This window comes from Chiloscyllium plagiosum, unplaced genomic scaffold (assembly GCF_037043375.1).
Source record: "Chiloscyllium plagiosum isolate Xiang-an unplaced genomic scaffold, Cpla_swu_hap1 HiC_scaffold_11, whole genome shotgun sequence".
Classification (NCBI taxonomy): domain Eukaryota; kingdom Metazoa; phylum Chordata; class Chondrichthyes; order Orectolobiformes; family Hemiscylliidae; genus Chiloscyllium; species Chiloscyllium plagiosum.
Window position 1 is genome coordinate 10,913,539 of NW_028270149.1, and position 13,199 is coordinate 10,926,737.

Below are 13,199 nucleotides of genomic sequence, written 5' to 3' on the forward strand. Positions count from 1 at the left end.
GGTCATTGCCCTAAGGAAGCATGCACTTGCACGAGAGAACTGCCAAAGAAATCCACCTGGCTGTTGCCTCGGATGGAGCATTTCAGCTATTAAGAGAGACTGGATAATCTCAAGCTGATTTCTTTGGAGCAAAGAAGGCTGAGGTAGGATCTAATTGATATAAATAAAGTTATGAGGGACATGGGCAGGGTGGATAGTAAGCATCGAAGGGCAAAGAACATGGAGGTACAATTTTAATGTGAAAGGTGGGAGGTTTAGAGAAGAAAAAATATTTTGACCCATAGGGTGGTGGGAATCCGGATTGCACTACCTGGGAGGGTAGTTGAGGTAGAAAACCTCAGAACCTTTAAAATGTTTGGATGAGCATTGAAATATCATAACATTCAAGGCTCTGGGCCAAGGGCTGGGAAGTGGGATTATTATAGAGTTAGAGCAGTCAGTGCAGAATTGATGGGCTGATGGGCCTTTTCTACTCTGTATAATTCTAACTTTCAAGAATACCTCCAAGAATAAAAAGATTTCATGCGATGAGATTGATGATATTTGCTTAGGGAACAATTTATGCACACAGTAGACTGCAAACAATAGCATATGCATTCTCTGGAACAACTGTTGAAATTCTGGAATGGTGAGATGTTAATTTCATTGAAGAAATTGAAATATATTTTCAATATTCTGTGTAAAAATCAGAATAGACTAACAAAAATCCATCAGGTGTAAATGGAGGACTAGGAATATGTCAAAATCTAACAATATTGTAGAAGAATGGCCAAAGTAACAATCCAGTGATATAGTCATGAAAACTTATTCTGAATATAGAAAATTTCACTATTGTCAATGAGATATTAGTCACGCTGTAGAAGATCTTATTTCAACTTCCCGCAGAAAAGTTATGTTAGAGAAGCTACATCAATGTCATTTGGAACTCATTAAATGTATACCATCAGTGTGGTAACCATACAGTTAAAAAAATGTTGAAGACAAATCATATTTGATAGCCATTGATGACTTTATAAGATGAACTGAAATCAAGAAGTTTTATAAGACAATTACAGCAACAGTCATCAGGATATTCAAATAATTTTTTGTAACTCATGGAAGCCCAAATAAAGTTGTTTCTGACAATAGACTACAACCTATAAATAAATACTTCAAGTAATTTGCAAAAAATAGTAGACTGAATTGTTGCAATTTTCTCAATAAAGCAGAGAAGCTGCATGAGGAACCAGAATGATCAAGTTAATTTTGAGAAAGAATGAAGATGTTAAATGCCAATATTGAACTATAGATTCAATCCAGTACTATGATTTGGAGATGCCGGTGTTGGACTGGGGTGTACAAACTTAAAAATCACACAACACCAGGTTATAGTCCAACAGGTTTAATTGGAATCCAGTACTAGTTAGACTAGCTTCTTCTGAAATATTACGAACACAAACAAAAACAGTAATTGCTGGAAAAGCTCAGCAGGTCTGACAGTATCCATGAAAGAAATCAGAGTTAACATTTTGGGTCCAGTGACCCTTTGTCAGAACTCTTCGTGAGAACTCCAGGTCCACAGCACTGTGGTTGAATCTTAACTGCACTCTGGGCAATTAGGAATGGACAATGAAGGTGTAGCCAGTGACCCCTTCATCCCATAAATGAATTTAAAAAGTTACCAATCTTTGTGTGGTGAAGAGTTTCCTGAAAAATCTGGCAATACTGCCAACCCAACTGATTGATAACTTGTGACTGGCGAACTGAACTGAGGAAATTGAAATCTTCCCTATTAGAAGGAAAAAGCAATCCCGAGCCACTTTTGAAGCACTGAGAAGTCATTTTAACCTAATCTGTGTTTTGACAAATTTTAGTCCCATTTCTCTACCCGATACTACATTTCCAAGTGAAGGTAATGGAATGTATTTTTCATGCACAGTGCTTCGCACAGGATGCAATTTATACAAATCCAATGAATCATACAATAACAATGGTAAGAGTGAAACTGCTGAGGAAAATAAAACTCTTGCAAATGGTGAGAGATTGCAGAGCTCAAATGTAAGAATGCCTTTGTGAAACATGTAATGTTAGCATGCAGGTCCAGGAAGTAATGAGGAAATCTAATAAAATGTTGTCATTTAACACGGGAGCAATTGAACACAAAAGGAAGGGTCAATTGCAGCAAAAGGAAGGAGGTTATGCTTCAAGTATACAGGGTACAGATGAGAGTATACCTGGAGTACTGTGTGCAGTATTTGTTACCTTATTTAAGGAAGGACGTAAGTACATTGGAAGCATTTAAGAGAATACTTCTAAGTCTAATGTCTGGAATGAGAAAATTGTCTTTAAGAGAAAATGTTGGACAGGCTAGGCTTGTATCCATGGAAGTTCAGAAGACTAAGAGTTGATTTGATTGAAGCATGTAGGTTTCTAAGGGTTCTTTATAAGGTGAACGTGGAGAGAATGGTTCCTCTGGTGGGAGAATCTAGTACAAGGAGTCATTGTTTAAAATCACAAATTATCCATTTAAAATAGAGATTGGATAATTGATATTTCTCACAGAGTGTCACGGAGTCTTTGGAAATCTTTCACTGAAAAGATGGTTGAAGCAAATGTCCTTGAATATTCTTAAAGCTGAGGAAAGTAAATTCTTGTCGAGTGAGGGAGTGAAGATTATCAGGGTGAGGAGGGAATGTGGATTTGAGGTTAGAATCAGATCTGCAAAAGCATAGTTCTGGGGCTGAATTGCCTACTCCTCCTCCTACTTTGTATGTTGTAAGGGTGGCATAGTGGCTCAGTGGCTAGCACTACTGCCTCACAGTGCCAGGGCCCCAGGTTTGATTCCAGCCGCAGGTGACTGTCTGCGTGGAGTTTGCACATTCTCTCTGTGTCTGCGTGGGTTTTTTTCCAGGTGCTCCAGTTTCCTCTCACAATCCAAACGATGTGCAGGTTAGGGGGAGTTGGCCATGCGAAATAGTGTTCACGGATGTGTAAAGTAGGTGTGTTAGTCAGGAGTAAATGTAGAGTAATAGGATAGGGACATAAAATCCAGCTATAAAATCCAGCAATGGCCAGCCATGTCCCACAAATGAATACAACCGAAATGTTGCTCCCATGCACCTGCTGCCTTTGTCATTGGGCCAACAAGTGGCAAGTAACATTTGCACCACACAAATGCCAGACAATAACCATCACAAATAAGTGACACTCTAACCACCAGCCCTTAACATTCAATAGTATTGCCATCACTGAATCCCCCACTGTCACCATCCAGGACAAAGAAACCCACTTGATTGGCACCGCAACCTAAAACATTCAATCCCTCCACCATCGGCACTCAGTAGCAGCAGTGTGTACTATCTACAAGATGCACTGCAGAAATTCACCAAAGATCTTGTGACAGCACCTTCCAAACCCACAACCACTTCCACCTAGAAGGACAAGGGCAGCTGGTACTTGGGAACACCACCACCTGCAAGTTCCCCGTGAAGCCACTCACCACTCTGACTTGCAAATATACTGCTGTTCCTCCACAGTCGTTAGGTCAAAATCATAGGATCATGGAATGCTCTACTGGCATTGTAGGTCAACCCACAGCAAGTGGAGTGCAGTGCTTCAAGAAGGCAGCTCACCACCGCCTTCTCAAGGGCAACTAGGGATGGGCAATAAAATCCAGCAATGGCCAGCCAGCGACACCCATGTCCCACAAATGAATAAAACCAAAATGTTACTCCCATGTATCTGTTGCCTTCGTCATTCCTAGTGGTAGTAGTCATGGATTTCGAAGGTGATGTCAAAGTATCATCAGTGAATTTCTGCTGTGTCTCTTGTAGATGGTACACATGACTGCTACTGAGCGTCAGTGGCCGCTGCAACTCTCTCATGTTCTTCCAAGCTGAATGCCTATCATAAGACCATTTGATATAAGATCAGAATTAGGCCATGTGGCCCAACGAATCTGCTCCACCATTCCATCATGGCTGGTATATGGATGTAAATTTGCTCGCTGGGCTCTTAGGTTCATTTCCAGATGTTTCGTTACCCTACTCGGTATCATCTACAGTGGGCCTCAGGCGAAGCAATGCTGAAAATTCCTGTTTTCTATTTATATGTTTGGGTTTCTTTGGGTTGGTTATGTCATTTCCAGGAACACATAAATAGAAAGCAGGAATTTTCAGCATTGCTTCGCCTGAGGTCCACTGAAGGTGTTACCTAGTAGGGTGGCAAAATGTCTGGAAATGAACCTTCCAGCTCAGCGAGCAAGCCTAAATCCAAAACCTCAACCTGAGCTACAAATCTTCTCAAAGCTCACGATGGCTGGTATGTTTCTCAACACCTTTCTCCTGCCTTCTCCCCATAAACTTTAATCCCTTGACCAATAAAGAATCTATCTATCTTGAGCAATATGGCTTCTTCCTGCAATGTTGTCTCTATTGCATTGAATTATAAGAATACAGGGAGAACTAGCCATTTGGATACAAAACTGGCTCAAAGGTAGAAGACAGAGGATGGTGGTGAAGGGTTGTTTTTCAGTCTGGAGGCCTGTGGCCAGTGGAGTGCCACAAGGATCAGTGCTGGGTCCTCTACTTTTTGTCATTTACATAAATGATTTGGATGCGTGTATAAGAGGTACAGTTAGTAAGTTAGCAGATGACACCAAAAGTGGAGGTGTAGTGGACAGCGAAGAGGATTATCTCAGATTACAACAGGATGTGGACCAGATGGACCAATGGGCTGAGAAGTGGCAGATGGAGTTTAATTCAAATGAATGTGAGGTGCTGCATTTTGGGAAAGCAAATCTTAGCAGGACCTATGCACTTAATGGTAAGGTCCTAGGGAGTGTTGCTGAACAAAGAAACCTTGGAGTGCAGGTTCATAGCTCCTTGAAAGTGGTGTCGCAGGTAGATAGGATAGTGAAGAAGGCGTTTGGTATGCTTTCCTTTATTGGCCAGAGTATTGAGTACAGGGGTTAGGAGGTCATGTTGCGGCTGTATAGGATATTAGTTAGGCCACTGTTGGAATATTGCGTGCAATCCTGATCTTCCTATCGGAAAGATGTTGTGAAACTTGAAAGGGTTCAGAAAAGATTTCCAAGGATGTTACCAGGGTTGGAGGATTTGAGCAATCGGGAGAGGCTGAACAGACTGGGGCTGTTGTCCCTGGAGCATTGGAGGCTAAGGGGTGACCTTATAGAGGTTTACAAAATTATGAGGGGCCTAGATAGGATAAATAGATAAAGTCTTTTCCCTGGGGTCGGGGAGTCCAGAACTAGAGGGCATAGATTTAGGGTGAGAGGGGAATGATATAAAAGAGACCTAAGGGGCAACTTTTCCACACAGAGGGTGGTACGTGTATGGAATGAGCTGCCAGAGGATGTGGTGGAAGCTGGTACAATTGCAACATTTAAGAGGCATTTGGATGGGTATATGAATAGGAAGGGTTTGGAGGGATACGGGCCGGGTGCTGGCAGGTGGGACTAGATTGGGTTGGGATATCTGGTCGGCATGTACGGGATGGACCGAAGGGTCTGTTTCCATTCTATACATCTCTATGACTCTATGACTCTAACCACAATCCCAGACCAGTCCGGGCTTGCCATTTTGTGTGGAGATGATAGTATTTTACAGGGTCTAGTGTCACTCAGAGATGGGCACTTCCAAATTTCGCTTCTTTAAAGCCTGTCCTAGATCTCTTTGCCGCCTGAGCAGATAAGAACATCATAATAAAAGCAAACTACTGTGGATGCTGGAAATCTGAAACAAGCACAGAGAATTCTGGAGAAACATAGCAAGGTCTGGCCAGTGTCTGTGGAGAGAGAAACAGAGCTAATGTTTCAGTTTTCAAAGTCATAACAGAACTCAAAACGCTCACTATTTCTCTCTTCGCAGATGTTGTCAGACCTGCTGAGTTCCTTCAGCATTCTCTGTGCTTGTTTTACAAATATCAACCATTTCATCCAGAATTCGTTGCAAAGGAGGCAACATTGTCAGAAAAGGCGATATCATGAGGTGTTAGGGTTGGAAGGACATGAAAGATTGTTGCTGAGACCACGACTGGAAGGCAGACAGGAATGGGTTATATTGGTAAATTGATAAATAGAAGCTCCAGACGTGAGTAGAAGTCTTTTCTTTTTCAAAAAAGTGAGATATTTACACTTGGAAGTGTACACTATTAGTTGTGCACTCAGGCCTTACACCTACAAGAATGAACAGTATGCTTTAGATTAGATTAGATTAGATTACTTTTTAGATTAGATTACTTACAGTGTGGAAACAGGTTCTTCGGCCCAACAAGTCCACACCGCCCCGCCGAAGCGCAACCCACCCATACCCCTACATTTACCCCTTACCTAACACTACGGGCAATTTAGCATGGCCAATTCACCTGACCTGCACATCTTTGGACTGTGGGAGGAAACCGGAGCACCCGGAGGAAACCCACGCAGACATGGGGAGAATGTGCAAACTCCACACAGTCAGTCGCCTGAGGCGGGAATTGAACCGGGTCTCTGGTGCTGTGAGGCAGCAGTGCTAACCACTGCTGCCTTACTTTACTCTGACTTTCTGTGAATCTATGAGCTTTTGTTAATATGGAAATATATAGCACATGTCAATTCCTTTTTATCTCATTGTACACTTGATAGGTTCTTGAAAGCACATGGAAAATGGTAGGGTAACAACGTGTACGTATATTATTGCAATTGTCAACAGGTTTTGAGCAGCTTGACAGAAATACAAAGGCTGGGGAAATGAATGAATCAAAGTTCATCGTGTGAAGAGAAATGATTGCTTACACCTCAAAGATGACATAAAAGAGATTGGAAAGAATGCAATTTATTACACAGGTGCTGGCCATACAGTTAGAGAGGCACTCACACCCGGTCTCAATCTGACGTGCCAGCAGTGATTATCACAATAAAGTTATTCTTCACTTCAGTAGCTGAAACACTTTGACTTTTTGAAATTCCATTTTTAAACTTGTTCATGAAGTTGAATGTGGCCATGCTCATCACCTGGGGTAAAAACCAAAATAACTGATGCTGGAAATCAGAAAATAAAACACAAATTGCTGGCAGTTAGACCTGCTGAGCTTTTCCAGCAACTTCTGTTTTATTTCATCATTCGGAGTGTTTGTTAAGGCTTTGGACAGTCCGTGGGTGACCACAGTCAGCTCTGTCGGCTAAATATCTGGTTTATGCTACAGAGTGATGCCAACAGCATGGGTTCAATTCTTGTATTGGCTAAGACCATTGGGAAGGTCCTGTCTTCTCAATTGCATCCCCTGTCTAAGGTGTAGTGGTCACCGGCCGTCTCTTTCTCTCTCTCTCTATCTAATAGACAGTGGGATTATGGTGATCTCGGTATTTTAATAGGTGATTGCTAAGACCAATGTACTTCTGGATGATCTGGCTACAGCAGGACAGCGTCTGACAGAGCGAGTTATTGCATTTGGAAATTTTCTCTCTGCCTGTGTTGTCCAATCGTTTTTGGAAAATTCCCCACTATTTATATATATAGTTGTGCTGGGCACATTGATCCTGAATGATCATTGTGCAGCACTAGTACTCACACAGGCCTCCTAAGTGAAGCCTTCAGTGCATCCTGTAGTGTTTTTGAGTGCAACCAGAACATAAAAAGACTCAAACTGTCCATAAAAGGTTTTCGTTGGGAAGTCAGTGTTGGGCTTTCTGACTACAGGTATTTCTGGTATCATACGTATTTCGTCAACGCGAATTGGTTATTACACGTTTGACGAATAGTGAACGCTGTTCGGGTAGCGCAAACTTTCAACTGCGATTTTCTACAGCGATCTTTTCAGAATGATTTTCTATGGTGTAAGGCTGTACAGGAACATAATTGTCACGTTACACCAAACACACAGAAAATTGTACATGGCAGTGGGGTAGTGATTGTCTCAGTATGGTGTAGTTGTTTGACAGGCCAGTTTGGCTGAGCATCTCAATGGCTGGAATGATCTGCAGAAACTCCTAGATGCAACTCAGTTAAAAATAACTTTAATTCTTATGTTATGCTGTTTTGCACAGATGCAGGTCATTAATGTGCATAAAAGTAAATACCAAACCCAAGAGAATAACACTGTATACTTCTCTCTATTCTGAAAAATGAACCATCGCTGACAATCTCTACTTGCTGTAGTTTTTGTAAATTTTCTATTTACATTGCCTTCCTTTTGAAATAACTCCTCAGAACTGATATACCATCACAAAGGCAACCTTTATTTACACATGAACACTCCTTGACTTTAGTACTGCCCTATACAGAGTTCAGCACTGGAGTGACAGTGTCCCTGACACCCAATGTTTTTATGTCAACCAGGGCTCCCTGTTCAGACCAGATTAATAGCTCCAATCAGGGAACACCTTTGATCTCACAGGCTTCAGTTTTGCTAACAAATCTATGATGTGATGCCCTGCATTTCTATAGCACCTTTCGCAGGACCATAAGGCACTTCAGAGCAAGTAAGTATTTTTGCAGTGGAGTCACTGTTGCAAAATATAGGAACAATGTAACAGTTCTGATAACAGAGAGAAGGAAAGATATTGCTTCAAGTCTAATGTGACTATTCGGAACCCTGTAAAAACATTGCCATCTATTTACATGCAATAAAATTCTACAATACATCTCCAGATTTATGGTTTCCAGTCATGTTGGTTGAGGGACAGGATTGACCCGAAAACACGTGATAATTCCCTTGCTCTTCTTCAAAGTCACAGCCATGCACTTAGGGAGATTTGACAAGGTCTTGTTTAATACCTGATTTGAAAGTGAGCTCCTCAGAAATCCATAGAATCATATAGTACAGAAGAGGCTCTCCAGTCCATCATGTCTGTACTATCAAAAATGTACTACTGCTACTACGTCATCCCTCCCACCTTCCCACGCTAGGACCATACCCTTGAATCTTATGACATTTCAAGTACTCATCCAAATATTTCTTTAAAGGTTGTGAGGTTCTCCATTCAACTACCACCCCCCCAGGCCAGACCCCCGACCGTCTTGGGTGAAAGGGATTTTTCAAATCCTCACTAAACCCCCTGCCTTTTACTTTAAAATTATGCCTCCTTCAACTAAGAGCCTTCAACTAAGAGGAATAGCTGCTTTCAACCCACTCTGTCCCAGAGCCCTCATGACCTTATACACCTCCAGGAGAAAATGAGGTCTGCAGATGCTGGAGATCAGAGCTGAAAATGTGTTGCTGGAACAGCGCAGCAGGTCAGGCAGCATCCAGGGAACAGGAGAATCGACGTTTCGAGAAACGTCGATTCTCCTGTTCCCTGGATGCTGCCTGACCTGCTGCGCTGTTCCAGCAACACATTTTCAGCTTATACACCTCCACCAAGCTCCCCAATCCCCCCAACATTCTCTGCTCCAAAACTAAACAACTTGAAACTACCCTACCTCACTTCATAGCTGAGATGCTCCATTCAAGGCATAATCCTGATGAATTTCCTCTGCAACCCCTCCAGTGCAATCACATCGTTCCTGTCGAATCATACAGTCCCTACAGTGTGGAACCAGGCCCTTCGCCCCAGTAAATCCACATCTACCTTCCGAAAATTAACCCAGCCAAATTCATTTCCCTCCCCTATTATCCTGCATTTACCCCGACAAATGCACCTAACCTACACATCCTTGATGACTAAGGACAATTTAGCATGGCCAATTCACCTTAGCTGCACATCTTTGGCTTGTGGGAGGAAACCAGAACAGCTGGAGGAAGACATGGGGAGAACATGCTAACTCCACACAGACATTCACCCAAGGCTGGAATTGAACCCGGGTCCCTGGCATTGTGAGGCAGCAGTGCTAACCACCAAGCCATCATACCGCTCCCAATGTTTGGTGATCAGAACTGCAGCTGTGGCCTAACCAGAGGTCTGTGTGTCTACAACATGATCTTCCTGCTCTTACAATGTGGCACTCTTTCAGTGTGCCACCAGGATGCTACATTTTATTCTGTGCTCAAGTTGCCACGTGATAATTGAGCCTAATGTCTTCAGACTCAAAGCTGCAGGTATGCACTGAGCAACAGTTGTCACCAGTCTCCTCTCTGCTGGTCCGATTGCAAACTGCCTCAGGACCTGAGTGTGGCTTTTATCTAAAGCACCTTCAAACTGCCATCTCACTGAAGAATGGCCTCTAGCTAGCACATAACTTGAGCCCAGAGGGTCTAGGACTGCAAATGTTTTCTTGTATTTTGTCCCAAATGAACCAAGCATTGCAAGTTGTCAAGGCACGGGAAAGTCAGTCTGAAAAATATAACCTTTTACTGTTTTTCGAAATAGAATTCATAAATTGGTCTATTTATAGCAAGGGCATAGTGGGGGTCAGTTAGCCTAGTATGATGGTTGACAGAAGAGTGATGTAGAATGATGCTGAATTTGCAGATTTGATGAATGAATGATTGAATGGCAGAGCAGACTCGATGGGCTGAATGGCTCCTGTATCTTATGATCTATAATTCCCTGCAGATTTCGCTATACCTCAGCTTATTAGAGTTAACCTGCCAACCAATCAGCATTCTTGTACTCCTAAGAGAAAGTGAGGATTACAGATGCTGGAGATCAGAGTCGAGAATGTTGTGCTGGAATAGCACAGCTTTGCCTGAAACGTGGACTCTCCTGCTCCTTGGATGCTGCCTGACCAGCTGCGCTTTTCCAGCACTACACTTTTCAACCCTTTCACTCCTGTCATATATACTGTTCGGAACCACCTGTAAGTTGACATGCTTGTGTTAGTCCTGATAATTAATTACTCCGTTTCTTTACAACCAAATGACTTTTTGACTGACATAAAATGCAAAAACTACAAAACATTTCGGGAATTTATAACATAAAAGCAAGTTGCTGTCTCTGTTAGGTCAGAAAATATAGTTTCAAACAAAAATGTATTAATCTTTTTCAGCAATATTTAATATTCAAGCATTAAAATAATATTAGGCAGTTTTTGACAATATTCACTTTCTGATTTACCAAGCAACTAATGTCATTATTTATACCGTTTTCTTTTGAGCTTGTGTTTTATTTTCATTCTCTCCATAAAGTCTTAACTGACTAAAATTGTCCAGGCATTTCCACTCTGATTTAATGATTATAAATGTTCCAGAGTGCTTTCCAATTTAGGGCATTCACTGCAAAATGGTATTATATGTATCCTGCTGAAGATAATGTCTAAAACTTGTAAACAAAGCCAAACTGAGAACGAGACATTGACCATTAGCACCAGTTATGTTACCAGGTGTTATGGACTAGGCCAGACCACTCAAAACATTCTTAAGCAGGCTGCCCAGACCATAACTTTGCAATTTGTTTCAGTAAGTGTACAGTAGAAAATTTTCTGGATTAAGTTAGCGAGTTTGACCAACAAGTTTTAAAACAGACAAAAATTTATTCACGAAATTATGCAATGAAACACAAAGGAAAGAACCCCTGCAGAACTCAGTCCATCCAAACTAGACATAATTATGCAGTTCTGAATATACACCATAGTTCCAATAGGCAAACCCCTCTTAAGGACCAATAAAAAAAAGGAACAGGTGCTAACAGAATGAATTTAGAAGGGCAGAAAAAAAACAGAGCCAGTACACACAGTGTACTGCTAAACTTCCTGAACTCCCTGATGTCATTTTCGGTTCTTTTTCTCAAGGGAAATGACCCATTATCACTTGTTTCCAACCATACAGACAAAGAAGGACACCACTTTGACTGGGCCAACACACAAATCCTTGGACAGGTGAAACAAAGACATGCACAAGAATTTTTAGAGGCATGGCATTTTAACCAGCACTCTATCAATAAACACGTCCACTTCGATCCCATCTAATTTCCCTTGAAAGAGAAACCGGAAATGACATCATCCATCTTAAGAAAACAAGACCTATACATAGAGAGTTGGGACATACCACCAGCGCTTCACCAGAGACTCTCACTGATGATGTTCCCTAGCCATGGTGACGAAACGTCTGGAAGCAAACCTTGCAGCTCTGTGAGCTAACTTACAGACTTATCATTAACCTGAGCTACAAATCATCTCAAAAATTACTATATTTTTAATTCCAGAATGATTTGATATAGAATTCTAATTTCAACATCAGCCATGGAGGGATGTGAACCCATGACCCCAACAATTTACATGAACACTTCCACTAAAAAAAAAGAGTGATCAAAACCTAATATTGGAGACCTGACAATACACACTTTCTGATATTTACAGATTACTTACAGTGTGGAAACAGGCCCTTCGGCCCAACAAGTCCACACCGACCCACCGAAGCACAACCCACCCAGACTCATTCCCCTACATTTACCCCTTCACCTAACACTACGGGCAATTTAGCATGGCCAATTCACCTAACCTGCACAGTTTTAGACTGTGGGAGGAAACCGGAGCACCCGGAGGAAACCCACGCAGACACGGGGAGAATCTGCAACTTCCACACAGTCAGTTGCCTGAGGCGGGAATTGAACCCGGGTCTCTGGCGCTGTGAGGCAACAGTGCTAACCACTGTGCCACAAGGTCAAAATGCTCCTTCACATTTTGAATAGGGATTATGTTTATTGCTCACTGTTGTGAGAACTGATATTTCATCCTTCACAAGTTGGCTGAGTCAAAGAGGCATTGGCTTAATTGATAAAGATTAAAATAACCCAACACTTACCAGGCCAAGACAGATAATATAACTTTCTTTATGAAAAATTTGCTCTTTGATTGTGGTGTCATGATTTTAACAAAGTGCAAAATGAACATAATCGTAAATCCAATTGTGAAGGAAACCACCAAATGAAGAAATTAAATCGCAAATATTACAAACATAAATTATGCCTCCTTCAACTAAGAGCCTTCAACTAAGAGGAATAGCTGCTTTCAACCCATCCTGTCCCAGAGCCTTCACGACCTTATATACCTCCACCAAGCTCCCCTCCCCCCCTCCCCAACATTCTCTGCTCCAAAACTAAACAACTTGAAACTGCCCTACCTCACTTCATAGCTGAGATGCTCCATTCAAGGCAACATCCTGATGAATTTCATCTATGAAACAATTGAGTCAGAGCATGAATCTTTGCCAAAATAAAGATGAAAAACAACTTCACAACCTTGTGGCTCAGAGACATGAGCCACGAGATAAAACGCAAAATACGCTGGCGCGCAGACATGACTCAATGTTAAAGTGTCCTCCCTCATGAAGAAAACTCAGAACAA